At 35.4% G+C, this 19,692-nt stretch overlaps 1 protein-coding gene across 2 annotated transcripts in view; it reads left to right on the plus strand.

The window, feature by feature from the left end:
- Nucleotides 1-19,692, plus strand: part of bmpr1ba (bone morphogenetic protein receptor, type IBa) — a 143,222-nt gene that overhangs the window by 12,099 nt on the left and 111,431 nt on the right. The window contains exons 2-3 of one of the 2 annotated variants that reach the window (XM_056457309.1): nucleotides 6,827-6,883; nucleotides 7,050-7,125. The gene's annotated coding sequence lies outside the window, so the exon portion shown is untranslated. The remainder of the gene's footprint in view (nucleotides 1-6,826; nucleotides 6,884-7,049; nucleotides 7,126-19,692) is intronic. The other variant, XM_056457310.1, reaches the window with a different exon arrangement.

Consider the following 19,692-nt stretch of genomic DNA (forward strand, 5'->3'; position numbering starts at 1 on the left):
TTCTAGTATCTTGAAAAAAATCTAGTCAAATATTATTTACTGTCTTCATGGCAAAGATAAAAGAAATCAGTTATTAGAAAAGAGTTATAAATATATTATGGTTATAAATGTGCTGAAAAAAAATCTTCTTTCCGTTTAACAGAAATTGGGGAAAAAAAGGGTATATTTAATACGTTAATAATTCTGATTTCAACCATATATATACAGTTATTTTCCTCCCTGTAAATAAGGAAAGGGAAATAAATACAATAAAATAAAACATGAAACAAACTGTGCTTTAAGAATCTTCACTGTAAGAAAAAAACTTTAATTACAGCTACAAAAGACCTTCAGTCAAAAGCAGTGAAGGAATTTCCCCTTTTGTTGTTTGATTAATGATAAAAACAGTCGGCAACAGGAATATTGCGCGCCGTCACTTTAAGAGCAGTGCAGTTCTGCTTAATTGTTTCACTTTCACATGTCTTTTGATTCTCAACATGTTTATTTATTACATAAATGAGGGTTAATATGAATAATCACTAAACACAGCGTTTTGACACAAATTAGCATGTATTTGACCATTAAAGCGCTCCTATTAAGATGACTTTAGATGTGTGTGCTCTGCTCGTCTCTTAGGCTAAGCACGCACACACACAACAGCAGGGGCGTAACGACCATGGGGGACGGGAGGGATCCGTACCCCTCACTTTTAGAGACAGACCATTTAGAAACAGGTGATTAATAATTATATGAATGTATGGTCTCATACAGCCATCCCCCCCACTTTTAAAATGTCTGATACGCCCCTGCACAACAGCATGCGATCTCTTTCACGCTTTTAAAAACATGAATGATTCGAATGAATGATGCGCATCCCATGCTGCATAGAATTTACATTACAGTATATGTTTTCAGTCATTTTCACGTGAAACTGAGCTTTGCAGAGCAACAAGTGTGTACAACTGGAAATGGGGCAGTATATGATGCAATAATCATTTTATCTCGATTAATGCTTTTTCATAATCGTTAGAAGTCAAAATCGAAACTGAATTTTGATTAATTGCGCAGCCCATGATGACAGTACATAATGTTTGACTTGATATTTTCAAGATGCTGGTATTCAGCTTAAAGTGACATTTAATTAACTAGGTTAATTAGGCAGGTTAGGGTAAATAGGCAAGTCATTATATAATGATGGTTTGTTTTGTAGACAATCGTAAAAAAATATTGCTTAAGGGGGCTACTAATAGACGAATACCAATACACATGATGTCACACGGGTCCCCGGTTGCAAAAAGAGACCGGGTGGCAATAGTAAACATGTTATGTTGTGCCAGTAGGATGTCAAATTCAAGTCCAAAAATAGAAAACTTAACTTTTACCGTACACCACACTGCTTTTAATGCCGACTGCAGACGTCTTTGGCTAAAGGGGAGCTGAATGAAGTGATGACCTAATTTAAAAAATGCTGGACTCTGCAGTTCTCATGTTATATCAGGCAAGTTCACGCTATGCTGAATCATACACATTACTCATTTTTGATTGCAGCAATGATTTCAGCAAAAACAGTTGCATAAGGTTAATTAAACTACGGACATTGAATGCTAAGAATGAAATAAGTTATTAAGGTAAACTTGGTTTTAGATTCACACATTCATTCAGTAACAAATTGTGACACAGTCCTTATATTGTTTACTACGGCACTTTGTAAACAAAGTGTGACTTGAAAACAACATTAACACTGTTTATTTGACTGTGAACAATGTTATACTATGATAGTCATTGGCTGCTAATAGAAATTTGCTATTTAGAGATTGCAAATAATTATGAATTATTAAGGAAAAAGTCTGAATGTGCGAATATTAAACCATCTTTACCTCTGTGTACGTTCACATACCCTGCCATACAGGTGTAGCTCGCTATCAGAATGCAGTAGTTTTGCTTGCTGATGATTATCCAGGCCTTGTATAATGTTATCTCCGTCTTTTTTCCTTGTCTTTGGCTAGGCAGAAGCTCGGTTTTTAGCACTACATAGTTTTGAATCTGGTAATCATGGAACATTATTTCTTGCACATGACCACACATCTTGTTACAACACTTGGAGCTTCAATGAGATTGTATATTTTGTGCTGGATGCTTGGCCATTTCATCTATCCAATATCCATTGGGAGGGTGCTATCGCAAATGGACCTGTCAGACGAACGCCGCTTACTTTAACGTTAATTTTGCTGAATCACTGTGCTTATCACTGGATGACAAGCTGTATTATATATAATATTAAGTTATTATAAGTAATGTATATAATATTTAATCAATAAAACTTATTTCGAAGACAACAACAAACTCTGTACAGCATCGAATGTCATTCCCTTGCTTTAAATGTTAGCGCTCACGTTTTTTTCTGCCACCTCCCTGCGCGCGCATCCTGAATGTATACAAATATGGTAATTCATCTATACTGACCTTAAAATAGATTTTTTAAAATAAAAAGCTGCTTTTATTCTAGCTGAAATAAAACAAATCAGACTTTTTTCAGAAGAAAAAATATTATTGGAAATACTGTGAAAAATTCCTTGCTCTGAAATATTTGGAAAAAAAACCTGAGCTAATAATTTTGACTTCAACTGTATATCGCAGAAAAACAAAGCATGGCAATGTGAGTATTTCTCTAATATCATGCAGCCCTAATTAAGATGTTTCCTAACAGTATAGAGTGCAGGTCTTCCCTGTGAGTTTATCGAGGCCTTTAGTTGGTTGCGCGGTGGTTGTTTTTCAGGTTAGGTGTTGTTATATGCAGTAGCGTTTTACAATCTCCACTGTTTGTGCTATCAAAACAATTTCACTGATCTGACTGTAGGTCCAATGTCATGGATGAACAGAGCGGGAGACCTGAAACTATGTTAGCTTTTACACACACACACATACACGCAGGCTCTAATCAGGTCCAGCTGTGTGTCAGTGTGTGTTATGTGGAGTTCACGTTGGAGAGTGTGTGACCATATGGCATAAAGCGTCCAATTCTTACCTCACCCCCCACCTTTCGTCATGGGACCAGGCAGGAAAGACTCTACGACCAGCCAGAGTCGAACAGCAGATGTGAGTGTGTGTGAGAGAGAAAGATGGAATGTGTGAGTGGTTGTTCACCAAATCTGCAGTGCACAAAACCGACCAGACTAGAAGATACATGGGCAATTTGAAATCAAAAGTGACGCTGTTTGTTCGATTATCTCGAAAACATGGTTTTAAAATTATTTAAAATAATATTTTATTTTATTATTCAGATATTAGAAACAAAGTCTGGAGCGTTCTGGAACATTTCATTTAAACAGTTTTACTGTTTACCACCTCTTTAAACCTAATTTCCAAAAGAAGCCGTACAAATCTAATTACTGCAACAGTCTGCAAATTTGACTCTATAAAAAAGCATTTAAGCAATATTATTTTTTTAAAAAATCATTAAAATATAAAAACCTAAATGTATTTCATGATTTCCGCTACATTCATTCTTCCATGGCGGGGCGCCACGCCAAGATTCATCCTGCCACGGCTACATTACAGCTTCTCATTCAAAACATTCTATTTTTTAATAGCTGGTTATAATCGCACCCAAACGAATTAAAGGGTAAGTGAATTATAACAGCGCGAACTTTTCTGTAACCGTAGTAGTGCTGTGCGTCATTTGTTTAACCCTTTAAGGTTGCGTGCTGACTGTGACAGGTGCGTGATGCGTGAGGCCATCAAACACGACGTATAGCCGTTTTACTTTATTTCAGGATGCATTAATACCGGAGGCATTCATAAATATTCCTAGCAAATCTAATAAATGCTGGAGACATACTCGTTACATAAACGCACTAAATCGCACCTCAGCAGTGTTTATTTGACAGCGCACAAGAAGATCTGCACGCTCGTAAAGCAGCTTGTATTTGAGCGGGCGTCCAAGAAGTTTTGTGCACGAGCAGAAAAAATCGGCACGCAAGCAAAGAGATCCGCATGCTCGTACGCTATTATATAAATGCGATCTCGACTTCTAATACTGCACTCATGACATTTGTCATTGAAATAACGACACAGGTAGTTGGTAGATCTGTGTAAAAAAAGGCCTGCCGCCACAGCTGGAAAAAATCCTAGAGGAAACACTGTATTATTAACAGTTATGTATAGTTACTTAAGATTCTTAAATAATATTTATTTTTAAATGAACAGTTTTTTTTTTTTTGTTTGATTGATTTGTCTCATCGCCTTACAGCAAGAAGGTCGCTGGTTGGGTCAGTTGGCATTTCTGTGTGGAGTTTGCATGTTCTCCCCGTGTTGGCGAGGGTTTCCTCCGGGTGCTCCGGTTTCTCCCACAGTCCAAATACATGTGCTATAAGTGAACTGAATAAACTAAATTAGCCATACAGTGTACGAGTGTGTATGGATTTTTCCCAGTACTGAGTTGCAGCTGGAATGGCATCCGCTGTGAAAATTTTGCCTTCAGAACTGCCTTAATCCTTCGTGGCATAGATTCAACAAGGTACTGGAAAATTCCTCAGAGATTTTGGTCCATATTGACATGATAGCATCACACAGTTGCTGCAGATTTGTCGGCTGCACATCCATAATGCGAATCTCCCGTTCCACCACATCCCAAAGGTGCCCTGTTAGATTGAGATCTGGTGATTGTGGAGGCCATTTGAGTACAGTGAACTCATTGTCATGTTCAAGAAACCAGTCTGAGATGATTCACGCTTTATGGCATGGTGCGTTATCCTGCTGGAAGTAGCCTCAGAAGATGGGTGCACTGGTCATAAAGGGATGGATATGGTCAGCAACAATACTCAGGTAGGCTGTGGTGTTGAAAAGATGCTCAATTGGTGCTAATTAGCCCAAAGTGTGCCAAGACAATATCCCCCACACCATTACACCACCACCACCAGCCTGAACCGTCGATACAAGGCAGGATGGATCCATGCTTTTATGTTGTTGACACCAAATTCTGACCCTACCATCTGAATGTCACAACAGAAATCAAGACTCGTCAGACCAGGCAACGTTTTTCCAATCTTCTATTGTTCAATTTTGGTGAGCCTGTGTGAATTGTAGCCTCAGTTTCCTGTTCTTAGCTGACAGGAATGGCACCCGGTGTGGTCTTCTGCTGCTGTAGCTCATCCGCCTCAAGGTTGGACGTGTTGTGTGTTCAGAGATGCTCTTCTGCAGACCTCGGTTGTAACGAGTGGTTATTTGACTTACTGTTGCCTTTCTATCAGCTGGAACCAGTCTGGCCATTCTCCTCTGACCTCTGGCATCAACAAAGCATTTGCGCACACAGAACTGCCACTCTCTGGATATTTTCTCTTTTTCTGACCATTTTCTGTAAACGTTAGAAATGGTTCTGCATGAAAATCCCAGTAGATCAGCAGTTTCTGAAATACTCAGACCAGCCCTTTATAATAAAGGCAAAGATGTCAAAAAATACATCTAAAAAAAAACAATCTGACCTGCCTTGCTCTACATTTTTTTTCATAAACACTATTATTTTACTATATTATTTTAGTATTTATAAATAGTTTTTTAATTACTTTTTGTTTTTATATTTTAAATTTAGTTTATTTATTTATTTTTAAAATATAGTTAAAAAAATCTTAATGTTAAGTTTTAGCTTGTGTGTGTGTGACTATTTTTAAATAGACTATACTGTCTATTTAAAAATTATTGATTTATTTACTCATTGTTAGTCATTTTTGTTCTTGTAAAGATCATTTGCGTTTTAGTTGAAATTTTAGCCCTTATTCCTAACATTTTGTTCCAAGTTCATCGCATATTCATTCATTCATTCATCCATTTTCTTTTCAGCTTAGTCCCTTTCTCAATCAGGGGTCGGCACAGCGGAATGAACCGCCAACTTTTCCATCATATGTTTTATGCAGCGGATGCCCTTTTAGCTGCAACCCATCACTGGGAAACACCCATACACACTCATTCACACCTATACACTATAGATAATTTAGCTTACCCAATTCACCTATAGCACGTGTCTTTAGACTGCGTGGGAAACCGGAGCACCCAGAGGAAATGCACGGGGAGAACATTCAAACTCCACATATGCCAACTGACCCACCCAGGACTCGAACCAGCAACCTTCTTGCTGTGAGGCGACAGCGCTACCTACTGTGCCCCCGTGCCACCGGTTTATCGCAGTTTTTTTTTTTGTATTTTAATTCAGCATTATTTTAGTCCTCAAAAATAATTATGAATATTTAGTTTTCAGTTTATTAAATTAACCTCACCACAAAGCTGTCTGAGGTGCCCAATTATCATAACTCAACATGCTTCTATTGAATCAACAGTTGTCTACACTCCAAGTGTGCTAGAAAAATTACACACACACACACACACACACACACACACACACACACACACACGCACTTACTCTGTCATTATAATCAACATTGCTCAAGTCTTACTTGTCAGTTTGCAGAGTCAACAAAAATGTAACTTTATTTGCGGTAGACATTTTGTTCAGGTGTTTCTTTCTATTCAGATCTCTGATATTTTATGATCTTTAGATTTAGCCTGCTCCTATATAACTAGCTCAATATAATACAGTCATGTTGTGCATATGTAAATGTGTAGTTGTGTATAAATATGTCTCTGTTTGAGCTCAACCTCACCCTGGCACTACACATTTGTGTTTTCTGTACGTGATATTAATTGCAAGGTTTGACTTAAGCAAAGACGGGCCCAGAAGTTCAATATTTATTAGAGCATTGTGTGCTAGTGTTTGTACTTTAATAATGGAATGTTGTATTATGGAGTGTCACATGTTGATGAGGGTGTATTTAATTGTTTGTTTTGTCTTTCACAGGTGATCTGCATTTTGATTGGCTGCAGGCCGGTTATGGAGCATCTTTATATCAGAAAGGTGAGGAGTAAGGAGTTATTTTGATGGTTTGACTCTGGAGGCCTAAATTTGTGTGTGCCAATACACCATGATATTGCCAACTGCTAATCATTTTGATCATATTAAAGTGATCGTGCACCCAAAAATGAAAATTTCCAATATATAGGTGACTTTTTTCCTTCTGTAGAACATTTAAAGAGGATTTCTTAGCTGAATCAGTGGTCCTTGGTGGTCCTTGGTGATCCATAAAAAGACAGTGAAAGGTGAGTGAATGGTGATTTTAATTTAAAAACAAACACATATAATTGAGTCGAAATCTAAAGTGATGGCTCCTGATGACCCTGAGGTCTTGTGAAGAGAAACTATTTCTTTTTGTAAGAAATTTAACTTTACAATATTATTAGCTTTAATCCACAGCCTGGTCAAACTATTCTCGGCACATGTGCGAATGTAGTCCCATTGTAGTCCTGTTGTTTTGATGACGAAAACAAGAGGACACACTTGGACAGGGAGATCAGGTGACGCAGTTGTTGATATTGTGATATGTTGATTACATTCACACGTGTCGAGAACGGTTTGACCAGGTTGAGGATTAAAGCTAATAATATGAATCGCATAGGATTCAGCTGAAAATATTCTTTAACCCTTGTGTGCTGTTGGGGATGTTTTCATCCATTCTGGGGTGATTTTGAGTTTTAATTTGTCCACAACTTTCTGTTTCAGCAAATCTAATGATTTTTGGTGACAATTTAATTTGACACATATTTTGGGAAAATGCTTTGAATTTATTTTATTTTTTACATTTTTCACTTTTTTTTTTTTAAATGGACCACCCTTTCGTTGGTGTTGGTGAATATTTTTGCCCCATTGACTTCTATTATGATCACATTTTTGATAGCAAAGCCATGACACCATGTAATTAGGCTTTTTTATTATGCAAATAAATCATCAAATACATGTAAGAAGCATATTAATGATCAAAGAAATAAGTGAATAAGTTGGGAATGGTGAGTTTGCCCTCTCTGATGATAATATTATCTCACTGACTGATGAGAGGAGGATCTGATGAAAAGTATCACCCAATAGTTAGGCATAAAGAAAAAAAAATGTTATATATTTAAAGCAGTTAAATATGGTTTAAAATGCAACAAAACAAGTTTTGAAATAAACCAAAAATATATATATATTTTTATTATATGTGTGTGTGTTTGTGTATATGTATATATGTATATGTATATATATATATATATATATATATATATATATATATATATATATATATCTCGAACCAGCGACTACCTACTACGCCACTGCGTTGCCCATATATATATAAAATTGTTGAAGTCAGAATTATTGGCCCCCCTGTTTTTTTTCCCCCATTTCTGTTTAATGAAGATAAGATTTTGTCAACACATTTCTAAACATAATAGTTTTAATAACTCATTTCTAGTAACTGATCTTTGCCATGATGACAGTAAATAATATATGACTAGACATTTTTCAAGACACTTCTAATCAGCTTAAAATCACATTTAAAGGCTTAACTAGGTTAATTAGGTTAACTAGGCAGGTTAGGGTAATTAGGCAAGTCATTGTGTAACGATGGTTTGCTCTGTAGACTGTCGGAAAAATAATTAACTTAAAGGGGTTAATAATATTGACCTTAAAATGGTTCCTAAAAAATTAAGAATTGCTTTTATTCCAGCTGAAATAAAACAAATAAGACTTTCTCCAGAAGAAAAAATTTTATCAGACATGCTATGAAAATTTCCTTGCTCTGTTCAACATCATTTGGGAAATATTAAAAAAAGAAAACAAAGTTCAAAGTGGGGCTAATAATTCTGACCAACTGTGTGTATAAATAGGTGAATTGGTTAAGCTAAATTGTCCGTAAAGTATGTGTGTGAATGAGTGTGTATGGATGTTTCTCAGTGATGGGTTGCAGCTGAAGGGCATCAGCTGCGTAAAACATATGCTGGATAAGTTGGCGGTTCATTACGTTGTTGTGACCCCAGAGTAATAAAGGGACTAAAGCCAAAAAGGAAATGAATATATTTATATGTATATATGTATATGTATATGTATATGTATATGTATATATGTATATGTGTATGTATGTATGTGTGTATATATATATATATATATATATATATATATATATATATATATATATATATATATATATATATATATATATATATAATGTATGTGTATATATATATATATATATATATATATATATATATATATATATATATATATATATATATATGTGTGTGTATATATATGTGTATATGTATATATATGTTTAAAATATTAATAAAATCTATTCTTAATGCCTTCCTGTCAAATTATAAATGACTGGATAATATCAGTTTTTTAAATTAAATTAAATCTTACCCTTTTTAAAACTGTAAGACTTATTTCTTTGTGTTATACAATCAAGATATTTCGAAAAATGTCTCAGCATATCTATCATCCATCCATACAATGAAAGTCGGTGGCATCTAATGCTGGCTGAACAACAACATTCTTCAAAATCATATTCTGCATAAAGGAAGAATGAAAAAAGACAGACAGTTGCACAAATTGCAGCGACATCTGCTTTTTCTCTGTCTAATCTCATTGTTGCGATTATTGAGATCTCATTTGTGTCTAGTTCTGCAGACTCTTGAACTCAAGCTGACAAATCTACAGATTGAAAGCACTGGAGAGCTTGAGATCCGCAATCTGGAGTTTAGCGAGTCTATAAAGGCTTCAGGTTGAGCTGAGTGATTTATCATACAGGAAATAATGTTATCACGGCACATTCCTCAGGTAATATACGATCACACACACCTTGCAGTGACCCAGGTGTGTGTGTGTGTGTGTGTGTGTGTGTGTGTGTGTGAGTGACAGAGAGATCACTGCTGTCTGCAGGGCTGATATTATCGTTGCTGAAAAGAGATATAGATCAAGAGGAAATTGAGCCATTTAAATCCCAGGAGCGCTGCGTGATTAATGGCTGTCAGATATTATACTGTCTCTCTGCAAAAAGATTTGGCAAGGAGCCGAATAAAACACCACACACAGTCATAAAAGTCAGTCATTTTTCCATTATCCAAAAGCCAAATACCCTCTGCAATCCACCCACCACGGGTGGGCGATGACCCAAATCTTATATCATGGAATGAGTCAGTTTATATGACAGTAGCAGTCAGTTTCCTTTCAGCCAATAAAGCGCTTTATATATTAAATAACTTGTGCGAATATCTATATCTACTGTTGCTGGTAAGTTTTACCCCAACTTTGCTTAAGATATTGGCAAACTCAATTGCTGGGTTAACTTTGGTTGGTCCATATTTGAAAAACAACCCAGCGCGTTTATTGTGTACAGCTGCTGGATTCATTAATTGGATAAAATGTATCGGCTGAATTTAACTTCAGGATTTACTAACACAATCTCACGGCAATTCGTATCTTTTTGATTTCGTGGTCAATTCGTATGAATTAGTATGCTCTCATTCATATAATTTAGTAAGATTTGCTCGTCTCCCAATGACAGTTGGGTTTAGGCGCGGGGTTGGGTGGTTTAAAATTGTACATTTTCTTATGACTGAACTCGTACGAATTCATACAAATTAGCCACTAAACTGACAAAATGCAAAATAGTTACGTTTCCTCGTGAGATCAGGTGGATATACCCACATAAAAAAAGTGTTTTTATCTTGTTTCTAGTCCAAATATCTAAAACATCTTAAATCAAGAAGCATTTTTAGACAAGCAAATAATATTTTCTTGTTTTCAGAAATATTGTGCCAAAAATTATTATTTTTTCTTAAAACAAGCAAAATAATCTGCCAGTAGAGTAAGTAAAATAATCTTGTTTTTGCTTTTAAATAAGATGACTTGCCCACTGAAAAAATGACCCCCCCCCCTTTTTTTTTTACAATATCACTGTAATTTGTTACAGTTTTTTATTTTTTCTCAAAGTATAATTTAACTTTGGTTCAAACTTTAAAATTGAAGTTATTCTAAATCTAAAATATTTGTTGTGGTCAAGAAAAAATAATACATTCACTACATTCATATTGATATAGAGACACTAAAAAAGTACAAAGCAGAAAAATGTGTTTTATAACCTTTGATAAAAGTATAATTTTGCTTTGAACTAACCTAAAAACATACTGTAATTTGTTCCAGCTAAATTTATAATTTATTATAGTTTTGACTTGGTTGAAATTAAAAAATGCAATTAAATATTAATCAATACATTGGTTCAAAGGTAAATGATGTTTTTATAGACAATTAATAATTGAATTGGTGTGGTTCAACCTAAAATCAAAATCCAAGTAACAATGTACTAGACCAGGGGTCTCCAAACTCAGTCCTGGAGGGCCAGAGTTTAGCTCTAACTTTCTTCAACACACCTGCCCGGAAGTTTCTAGTATATCTAGTAAGAGCTTGATTCTCTGGTTCAGGTGTGTTTGATTAGGGTTGGAGCTTAACTCTCTAGAACAACATATGTTCTCCCCGTGTTGGCGTGGGTTTCCTCCGGGTGCTCCGGTTTCCCCCACAGTCCAAACACATGTGCTATAGGTGAATTGAATAAAATGAGTGTGGCTGGAAGGACATCTACTGTGTAAAGCATATGCTGGAATAGTTGGCAGTTCATTCCGCTGTGGTGACTTTTCATAATCAGAGACTAAGCTGAAGTAAAATGAATGAATGAAACCAGACATATAAAGCAGTTTTTTTAAAAGCAGATTTGGGTTAAACTAACCCAGCATTTTTAGATCGATACAAAAGCTCAGTTTATGCTTTTTCTCTTCATTTATGTAAACAAAAAGAAGATTGTTTATAAGAAAACTGCGTAACTAAACAAATGGTTAAACATTATAATAGAATAGATCATTCTTACACTGAATTCTAATTGGATAAATCATCTTTGAGGTTAAGCGCTCATTTTATTTGTCAAATGAAACTAAATCCTGCTTTTCATCTTTCTTTGATGTGTTAATAATGCAGTTCTGGCCACTCATAGCTGTCCAAATACATCTTCTGTTGTATAAACAGTAAATCAAGATGACACATTTCTAACGCTGTGTGTAATATACCGTAAAACCACCCATCCATACCACCCACAAACCTGTTTTCACTCTTTGAGGAGCGAGATAAATAAATGAAAGTCTCGAAACTGCTTATGTTGGTGTTTGTGTGAACCGAAGAACTTTATTGATCATGAGATTAGCAGCCTTTGACTAAAATAAAAACAAACAAACAAGAGAGCGAGCAAATAAATAAAGGTGCATTTATCTTGCACTACTCAGTACTAGATTGCATTAGAAGCGGTTCTTTGACTTATAAAGGAAACCACATTGAGTGCTTCATTGCACATATTTAAAGATGCACTGCAAAAAATAACAATCTAAATACAAGAAATGAAGGATTTAAGATTTAAGAGTGGAAAAACAAATCACATTATCTGCCATTGTGGTCTAATTATTTTACTTATTTGTAAATAAAAACAATGTCTTAACCTGGGGTTTAAACGGTGATCATGAATAAGATTTTTTTGGCAAGAAATTAGACTGTAACTCTTGACTATAAGGAGTTTCTGCAGTGTGGTGGTTTGTAGCATCTTAGCCACCCCAAAGAACCACTAAAGAACCATTACTGGTGTTATAATACACCACTTAAATTGGTTCCTCTATGATTATGAGCCAAAGCATCACTTAGCAGTGCTAAATTGCACCACAAAAGAGAAATGCATACTGTTCAGATGTACAGATATTGTTTCTTATATATATATATATATATATATATATATATATATATATATATATATATATATATATATATATATATATATATATATATATATATATATATATATATATATATATATATATATATATATATATATATAGTTAGTTAGTTAGTTAATCAAAATTTATTACAATAAATATTAATGTATTGATGGATGTCATTGTTCATTCATTCATTCATTTTCTTTTTGGTTTAGTCCCTTTATTAATCTGGGGTCGCCACAGCAGAATGAAGCACCAACTTATCCAGCATATGTTTTCGCAGCGGATGCCCTTCCAGCTGCAACCCATCACTGGGAAACACCCATACACTCTCATTCACACTCATACACTACGGACAATTTAGCTTACCCAATTCACCTATACCTCATGTCTTTAGCCTTGTGGGGGAAACCGGAGCACCCGGAGAAAACCCATACCAACACGGGAAGAAAATGCAATTAGGCAAGTCATTGTATAATGATTGACATTTGTTCTGTAGACTATCGAAAATAAATATCGCCTAAGGGCACTAATAATATTGACCTTAAAATGGTTTTAAAATTTTTTAAAACTGCTTTTATTCTAGCCTAAATAAAACAAATCAGACTTTCTCCAGAAGAAAAAATATTATCAGACATACTGTGAAAAATACATTACTCTGTTAAACATAATTTGGGAAATATTTGAAAAAGAAATTCACAAGAGGGCTAATAATTCTGACTTCAACTGTATGTACAGTATATGGCATCACAGGAGCACAGGCAAGCACCATTCACATATGCTGCTGTACACCGTAATGTAGTTATCACATGGGACATTATACAGATGCCCTGCTGTGCTCTTATACGTTCATGATTGGCTATTAAGATTGATTTAGCACCCTTCCGGTCTGCCATTCCCCTTCTCCAGTGCTCATGTCTGTTAAAGAGCTTATGCTAGTTGAGTTTCATTGCTTCCTGTCTCAGAGGCAGGACTGCTGATCAATGCTGTGCGTGTGTGTGTGTGTGTGTGTGTTTGACGCTACTCACGTGTGCACTTCTAAACGCACAGACTGCTGATGGATAACCCTTATATAACCTATTTTTACCTGCATCCCTGAGCTGTTGTTTGGCATATGACTGTATCAAATTTTCTTGTTATGACTAATTGCTGAAGCTTTTATCATGGTATATGGTAGAGCTGCACGGTTCTGGATAAAATGAGAATCATTTATTATTTTGTTTGTCATTTATTAATTCATTGATTTATTTAGCTTAGAATAAAGATCACAATTCTGTCAAACATTTATTTCAGTAAAAAATGGCAATAAAATAAGACACAATACTCTTTTATTCAGTTAAATTTAAAGAAATGTAATAGAAATAGGGATGTAACAAACTTGTAGTCATATGAGCATTAACACATGAGTAGCGGTGCCATATTGCTGTATATCGGCACTGGTAGGAGGTGTGCGTTGGCTCGAGGCTGCAGGCTGAGTGCCTTAGTGTCCCACTTATGGCGATATACAGCCATATCACACTGCTACTAGTGTGATTTTGCGTTTATACAACAGTTCGACGGCATAATCGTGTATATAAAAAAGAAAATCAAACACGGAGCGTCTTAAAATCCTTTTGTATGAGGAACTACTTTCTTCCGCAATTCATTCACATCTGCAGCTGACGTCAGAACAGCAGAAACCGTTGCTACTTCACCAACGTCACTTTAGAGCTAGTGTTTGAATGATTCTCTAGCATAATGTCTAAAGTGAAGACAATACAGGTGATTTTGCTCACATTTTAGGATTAAAAGGATGAACAGCATGAAATTCCATCAGTCTACAGAGGTTTCCCAGTATTTCTCTGTTGCAATCGGGATTTCATAATAATTAACCCCTAAAAAGCCAAAGCAAAGCAAACACTACCAGACTGCTATGAATACAGCACTACAATATACAAAGGAGAGAGATCAACTTAGAATGTCACTTACCTGTTCTGTAATGATTTGTTCAGCTGTATTTTGAAACGTACGCTGAAAAAATGCAGTTTTTCACCCATATGGACTTATTATGCAGTCTCTGTCGCCATCTTGTGGTGGACCGTCAACCATCTTTGCTCTGCTCAGTATGGCAGGCTGGCGGCCAATGCGCTGAATCTCCAAAATTATAAATATTTAAAATGGGCATTATCCTTATAATAAACTGCATAGTTGCTATTTAAACAATTACATTCTCGCCTAAAAAAGCCTTAAAAGTGCATTATGTTGTCTAACAGCTGCAACATATGTCAAACTGTAGTCATTTGCTTGCCACTCGTGTGGATAGAGTGATACACAAGGGTGAAGAGGCTGTACGAGTGCTGATATTACTTTAATATCTCATGGATGTCAGCCAATCAGATTCGAGAACCAGACAGAACTGTTGTATAAAATTTAATGCGTATCTTGATACACTCATGATGCAATCTTATCTCCATAGGGAAGCTAAAAAAAGTATTATTGTTATTTCTCAAACTTATGGTATAAAACTATATGAATATCATGATATGGCTGCACGATAACAGAAAAAATGGATTATCATGATTATTTTACTCAAAATGTTAATCATGATTAAACATACAACCCCAAATCAGAAAAAGTCGGGGCAATTATTTATTCATTCATTCGTTTTCTTTTAGGCTTAGTCCCTTTATTAATTTGGGGTCGCCACAGCGGAAAGAACGAAGTTGGGACAGTGCCAAAAACTCAAATAAAAAAAGAAAGTAGGTATTTCTAAATTTAGTTTGACTTGTATTTCATTGCAGACAATACAACAAACATTATTTAATGTGTTCCTCATTTTTTTTTTTTTTTTAAATAGCACCCCCCCCCTTCCCCCCAAAAATAAACACGTATTCCAGTTTTGGTTCTTGCAGCACATTTCAAAAAAGTAAAGCATTTACCATTTGTAATGTTGCCATTCCTTTTCACAACACTTAAAAGATGTTTCAAGAGTTCACACTTAGATATTGCTTTGTAATATTAACAAGTTTGGCATGCTGTCCTGGGAGAGAACCCTGAGCTCAGAGATAGTTGAGCCCAGGGCTCCCGCCTGGTCAGTGAGCATGTAAGAATGTACAAGATCAGGTAGTTCTCTAGAGCTCCCCCTTGTAAAGAAGGAAAGAGGGGGGATGGGGGATGATTCTTCGGAAAACAAAGATATGGGAGTAATCCTAGACAGGCTATTTATAGTCAGTTTAGATTAATTTGATTGGCTAACTAATGATTACGGATGGGAGACCAGCTGCAATCAATCATACCACGTGCTCCTCTCGAAATTAGTTTGTGAAACCTCACTTAGGAACTGAAGACACCAAGTGATGAAGTGTTTCAGGAGTAATTTTGTCCTATTATTTTTGCAAACAAATCTTAAGGTGGGCGACAGTAAAGGGTCCTCATTGTCGCATTTTGTATTTCAAAATGCTCCACACATTCTTTAATGGAGACATGTCTGCAAGTAGGCCGGTCAACTACCCGTATTCTCTTCCACTGCAGCTAATTAGTTCAATTAATTAATATATGTAATATTGGAACCCTTATTGTTAATGTACAATAGCCCTATAAATAATCAAATGATTCTTTATATTTTATATTTCAGCATGTGGTAGGCCAGTGAACATGTTCATGTTTGAAATATTAAGCATATTAATTCGCAATGGTAACAACATCTACAAAAGCTTTTATTAATGTCAGGTAATTAAATCTCCAAGCATTTGACTCTGTTTTGAACACCACTGAATACAATGTGACTAGGCCTGTCACAATAATCAATATATGGACTTATCACACAACACATGGACATGACCTCACTCTTTTATAGTGATGCAATACACATTTTTTTTTCAGAATTATTAGCTCCCTTTGAATTTTTTTTCTTTTTTAAATATATGAAATATATTTTTAAATATATTAAATATATTTTTAAATATATTAAATATATTTTTTTAAATACATAAAATGATGTTTAACAGAGCAAGGATTTTTACAGTGTGTGATATTTAACTTTAATATTTAAATAAATAACTTATTTGTTTTATTTAAGCTAGAATACAAGCAGTTTTAAATGTTTTAAAAACCATATTTAGGATAAAATTATTAGCCCCTTTAAGCTTTATTTTTTCCTACAGAACAAACCATCGTTATACAATAACTTGCCTAATTACCGTAACCTACCTAATTAACCTAGTTAAGCCTTTAAATGTCACTTTAAGCTGTATAGAAGTGTCTTGAAAAATATCTAGTCAAATATTATTTACTGTCATCATGACAAAGATAAAATTAATCAGTTATTAGAAATGAGTTATTAAAACTATTATGTTTAGAAATGTGTTGAAAAAATCTGCTCTCCGTTAAACAGAAATTGAGGAAAAAAAAAAACAGGGGGGCTAATAATTCAAGGCGGCTAATAATTCTGACTTCAACTGTATATCGGCCATACCTAAAAAAACAAATCTTCAACATTTTAGCTGATTGTGCAGCATCTCTATCTCTATTGGAGGTGTCTGTTAAAAAACACACTAGTATTTACTATAAATTACTATAGTATATTTTCATGTGGGTGTCTGACAACTGAAAATAGATCTGACAACTAAAAATAGCACCCTCTGTTACTTTTTAACTTGTACTTTTTTGTTAACGTTTATTTGTATTTATTTATTGTGGATATGCGTTCTCCGATTCTGATTCCAATGCCTTATTATTCATTAATTAATTAATTCATTTTCCTTAGTCCCTTTATTCATACAGGGATGCCACAACGAAATGAACCGCCAACTTATCCAGCATATGTTTTACACAGCAGATGCCCTTCCAGCTGCAACCCAGTACTGAGAAACACCTACTTTACACTCTCACATTCACACTCATACACTACGTTCAATTTAGTTCATCCAATTCACCTAGAGCGCATGTGTTTGGACTATGGAGTAAACCAGAGCACTCGGAGGAAACCCACGCCAACACAGGGAGAACATGCAAACTCCACACAGAAATGACAACTGGTCCAGCCGGGACTCGAACCAGCGACCTACTTGTTGTGAGGTGACAGTGCTAACCACTGAGCCACCATGTCACCATTGTTAAAATGACTTTCAAGAGTTTACACTTAGCTGATGATTGATTATAAAGTATGTTAGGCATGCTGTCCCAGGAGAGAGCCCTGAGTTCATAAGATGCTCGAGCCCAGGGCTCCCTCCAGTTTGCAAGGGGAGAGAGGAGTTTGAGCTCAGATAGATCTCGAGAACTCCCCTGCTGTAGTAGCTAATGAACAGATAGTGATTGCTCTTAAGAGATAACTACTTACAGATTTGGATTAGTCAATTGACTTAAGTTGCATGTTTTTGGATGGTGGGGGGGAAACCCATGTGAGCACGGGGAGAACTTGTAAACTCCGCACAGGAACGTTGGCTGGCTTGGTAAGGACCAGAACCAGTGACATTCTTGCTGTGAGGCAACCATGCTAACCACTGGGTCACTGTGTCACCCATCTAAGAAGGAGGAGTTGGGGTGGAAGGGGGGATTCTTCAAAACCAGGATGGCTGTCATATGGAACTTAGGGTATTTATAGTGGCTTTGGAATCGTCTGATTGGTGGATCATAAATTGGATAATGTGGAACCAGCCGCAAGCAATCATAAGCACATAATCCTCTCGAAATTAGTTTATAAATAAACTTCACATAATTAAATGAAATATTCTTCAGAATATTATGTGTTATTTGGAATATTGTGATGATATTATATTGTCATTCTGGCGTTATAAAATGAGTGGCATAAAATGGTGTTTATAGTAATATATTTTATGGCAATATATTTTGCTGCATTATATATCGTACAGCAAAATAATAGATATCATGACAGGCCTAAATGTGACCCAGTGGTGGGCAAACTCTTCAGACTCGAGGGCCACATCAAGTTTTGCAAACCAAATGAAGGGCCACATGTCAAATCCTTCAAAAAATAACTTTTATTTATAGTGGCAGTATGCATAGAGCATGTAATATCGGACAGAAACATGTCACATTAACACAAAACTGATTTTTTTTAATAGTTATTATTGAGTCAAATTTACATGTGAAGGCATTTTCTATAAACAAAATGAATTCCCAATTAGAAAAATACAACAAACTATAAAATATTATTCATGATAATACTTAAATCACAGACTAATCCAAATTCCTAACACAAGCGAGCTGCGTTCCAGACCAGTTCAGCTTGATGACTTATAATGTCTCCGACATCGCCTGTAGTCCCATTTAGCAACCTGATAGCAACCGTCTTATTAAAGAAGCGTGACCAATTAAAAAAAAAATCAAGAGTGTGATGTAACTGATGTGTTTTATGTCGTAGAATAAAACGTGAAAATATCATGAGTTTGTTTTATCCACGAACCTTATTTAAGCGATTTTACTGAAATCCCATTGAAAAAACCCATTGCCTTTGGGATGAGGGAACCGAAACTGCTTAAATGCTAACTCGCTTCCGGGTTTTTGCATACAAATTGACGTCATAGTTCCTCCACTCTATTCCAAGTCATGTTATTATGAGTGTGTTAATGTGAACAATAAACCTGAAAATAAAGTTATATTAATATCAACAGCAACATTCGGTGTGAACGGCCCCTTAGGTTATAGTCTTTAATAACAGCAACACTTTCTTGGCATATTAGACCTTCCGCTTTGTCATTTTCAGTCATTAACGGTCGAGTGCATTTTAATTCCGAGAGTGTGTTCTAATTCGACTGGCTGCACTAGGCAAGGCAAGACAAGTTTATATATAGGACAATTCATACACAGTGGCAATTCAAAGTGCTTTACATAAACAGGAATAAAAGAAACAAGTATAGGAGAAATAAAGACAAATAAAAAAATGGTTAAAATAAGCATAAAAACAGATCAAATGTGTTATAAAAGAATGAAAAAGTAGAGAAAAATATAATAGTGCGATCTGTCGGCTGTAGCACAGGGCTCATTCAGTAAAGGCACAGCTAAACAGATGTGTTTTCAGTCTTGATTTGAACGTGCCTAATG

This window comes from Danio aesculapii, chromosome 5 (assembly GCF_903798145.1).
Source record: "Danio aesculapii chromosome 5, fDanAes4.1, whole genome shotgun sequence".
In the NCBI taxonomy this organism is placed as follows: Eukaryota; Metazoa; Chordata; class Actinopteri; order Cypriniformes; family Danionidae; genus Danio; species Danio aesculapii.